The sequence below is a fragment of the Peromyscus leucopus genome, chromosome 8b (genome assembly GCF_004664715.2).
Source record: "Peromyscus leucopus breed LL Stock chromosome 8b, UCI_PerLeu_2.1, whole genome shotgun sequence".
Classification (NCBI taxonomy): domain Eukaryota; kingdom Metazoa; phylum Chordata; class Mammalia; order Rodentia; family Cricetidae; genus Peromyscus; species Peromyscus leucopus.
Genome location: NC_051086.1, coordinates 41997794 through 42001533, shown reverse-complemented (window position 1 = coordinate 42001533; position 3740 = coordinate 41997794).

Here is a 3740-nt window from a genome sequence, read left to right as displayed (position 1 = left end):
AGTCCAGGGTCCCAAAGTTCAGTCTTCCAGGACAGATCCAGGAGCGGATGTGGCTGCACCGTTGTCTTCCTCCGGTCAGCCCCACCCACCCATGCATCTGGGGCACAGTCCCACCTGCTTGCTTTGGTGCTGCCTTTCTCAGAGTGTGTGCCAAGGCAGCCCAGGGTGCCTCGGAAAGCTCCCAGTGTGGCGTAGAATGTCTTCTGCTGTCCAGGGAGGCATGTCTCTGTTAGCTACAGGCACGTTTTATTTTAGTAAATATTTATATTTAGTGCTGATGGCTCCAAACTCCTCTCAGAGATTTTGTCTCTGTAAGGCTGGGCTGTAGCAACCATGAAAAGCAAAGATGGGCTGGCGAGATGGCTCAGAGGTTAAGAGCACTGACTGCTCTTCCAGAGGTCCTGAGTTCAGTTCCCAGCAACCACATGGTGGCTCACAACCATCTGTAACGAGATCTAGTGCCCTCTTTTGGTCTGCAGTCATACATCCTGTATACATAATAAATAAATAAATAAATAAACAAATAAAAAATAAATAATAAATCTTAAAAAAAAAAGCAAAGATGGTGGGCACAGCAGCCTGTGGGCTCTACAATGTGGAGAAACAGAAGTGCTGGTTTGGGTCAGTGAGGAGCTACAGTTACTGGGGGATGAAATTAGCCAGGTGCATCGTCACATCCCTTTACTCCTAGAACTCAGGAGGCAGAGCTAGGCAAGGTTCTCTGAGTTAGAGGCCACTCTAGTCTACACAGCAAGTTCCAGGGTAGCCAGGATTCCATAAAGAGACCCTGTCTCAAACAACAACAACAAAATGAACTTAAAGTAGCTTATGTGGCTGGAGAGATGGCTAGTGGTTAAGAGCACTGGCTACTCTTTCTGAGGATCCAGGTTCTATTCTCAGTGTCCACATGGTGGCTTGCAAACATCTGTAATTCCAGGTCCAGGAGATCTGACACCGTCTGGCTTCCTTCAGCATCTGTCACATGGTGCACAGACATACACATAATCAAAATACCCCCACACATAAAATAATAAAGTAAGGAGGCTCAGCACTGGAGAGATAGCTCAGGGGTTCAGAGCACTGGTTACTCTTCCAAAGGAACCTGGGTTCAATTCCCAGCACCCACATGGGGGCTCACAACTGTCTGTAACTCCAGTTCCAAGGGACCTGACACCCTCTTTTTAGCCTCTACAGACACTGCATGTACATGGTACACACACGCGCATGCGCGCATGTGTGTGTGTGTGTGTGTGTGTGTGTGTGTGTGTGTGTGTGTGTAGGCAAAACCCCCATACATGTAAAATAAAATAAAAATAAGGAGGTTCAAAGGATGGCCCTGTGATTAAAAGCACTTGCTGCTCTTGCATAGGACCTGGACTCAGTTCACAGCACTCACATGGTGGTTTACAAACATCTGTAACTCCAGTTCCAGGGGATCTGATACCCACTTCTAACCTCTTTGGGTACCAGGCACAAATTGCGTGATTGTGATATACATACATACTTCTAGGGAAACACTTTATATACATAAAAAGTATAGAATAATAAAAATAAAAATATTAAAATAACATGTTGGCCGTGGGCATGGCTCAACATCAGAGTGCTTGCATGCTGAGTTTGGTCCCCAGCACCACACACACAAACACACACACACACACACACACACACACACACACGTCAGAATGCATTTTTTTTTATATCTATGTGGAATTTTGAAGGCAACTTCTGAATATTGTTTGAATCTTTTTTTTTTTCCTTTTTCGAGACAGGGTTTCTCTGCATAGCTTTGAAGCCTGTCCCAGGACTTGCTCTTTATACTAGGCTGGCTTCAAAGTCACAGAGATCCACCTGCCTCTGCCTCCCAAGTGCTGGGATTAAAGGTGTGCGCCACTGCCACACAGCTGCCATTAGGTATTTCTTTTAGCCTAGATACAGAAAATACTCTGCAACTTTCTGTCCTTGAGCTTAGGGGACCCACTCCCGTGAAAAGGTCATGAGAGAAGAACCCCACAGGATCAATGAGGGAAGTTCTGGAAAGAACTGAGCACCCGACAGGCTACAGGGGCTGATGGAAGGGGCTGCCTCTTCTGCCCTTGGAATCCCACACTGCCTGCTCACTAATCCAACTGTTGCGACAAAAATTATTTTTCCTCCAGGATCGCTCATACATAGACTCATCAAAGTCACAGTCAGTCCCTTGAGGCTCAGCTCCAAGGTGGTTCCCATAGAAAAACCTCAAAGGCCCTGGGTCACCGCAAACCATTTGCAATACTGGCTCAGAGTCCTCACCCACGTCTCTGTCCCACCCTAGTTCAGCTCTCTCAGCTGTGGCCTCTAGGAAGGTCTATCTATGGTTAAAGAGACTTGGTCTCACCGTCCAGCATCCACCATATTGTATTCACCAAGTGCCCACCCTTGTGAGCAGGCTACAGATGATGTTCTATCCCCCTACGTGTGTGGTTCGGCAGCACACTGGCTGATAAGGGACAGCTCCTTCCGAGACAGCAGAGGGCGCTCCTAGAAACCCCCTGATCCCCGGACAAGAAGGAAACCGCAGGCGATGCGAGCGCTCCCAGTCAGAGGGACAAAATGCAGGTGTGTTGTGGACCGCACAGCCCTCCAAAGCCAGACCTGCTAGTCAGAGAGCAAGAAAGAAACACCTGCAAAACAGAGGCTGAGGCAAGCGGGTAGCAAGTCCAAGGGCAGACTGAACTAGAGAGTGAATTCCAGGCCCAAGAGAGAAGGTAGGCAGGAAGGAAAGGGGAAAGGGAAGCGGTGAGCCGGGGAAGGAGGAATACAGACGGGGGAGGGGGGATGGAAGAGAGAATCCCAGAGGTTCTGGTGGAGTAGAAAACCCCTCTACTGCAATGGTCCACACCAAGGGACAAGCCATCTCCAGGCTCCATGGAGGCTGCTGTTCTGCCTAGTGATGAGATCCAGAAAAGGGCAGGCAGGGCCTCCCCTAGCTTGGTGGTTGGGTATAAACTCTGAGCACACCTGCCACAGGGTCCTTGGAGAGCTAGGGATCCCTCAAACTTCTCCCCGCTCCCCAACCTGGGGAAGCAAGGTACTCTGGCTCCCCTCCTCTCGGTTCTCTCCTCCCTCTGGCTGGTTGTGTAGGGGCCAACCCTACCGCAGGGAGTCGAAAAAGAGCCTCTCCCTGCACTGCCCTGGATGCCCCCAGCCCCAAAGCAACTCCCACCTGCCCTGGCTCGCTTTGCTCCACTGTCCTGAAGGTGCAGCAGGACAGAGGCCCCACTGCAAGCCCTGGTAGCGGCAGAGCTCAGTTCTCACATGGGCTCTCCGTTCTGGCTCCTCCTGCACCAGCAGGAGGGTGGGGTGCTGGCCCTTTGGTGCCCACCACCCACAGGTGGAATAGAGGTGGCCTCTTAGAGAAGATGGAAGGAACTAAGAGACTAGAGAAACCTTTGTAGGCAGAGAGATAGAGCAGGAGAGCGGCCTGAGGTATCAGAACCCACATGCCTCATTCCTTGGTATTTGAAGAAAGTTCTGTGGAGAACAAGGATGCACCCTGCTGGTGGGTGCTCAGGGTCACCCTCCTTTGTGTGTGGAGAGCCAGCAGCCTCTGGAGTGCTGCTCACCAATGCTCTAATCCCCAGACCACAGCACCGGGAAGGTGAAGGAGCTGGGGAGGCTTCCTGCTGGGCTCAGGCTCCTACATCATCCATAGTCCAGGTTCTCCCAGCAATTTGATAGCTGGGTGGGATTTTCACTTTGAG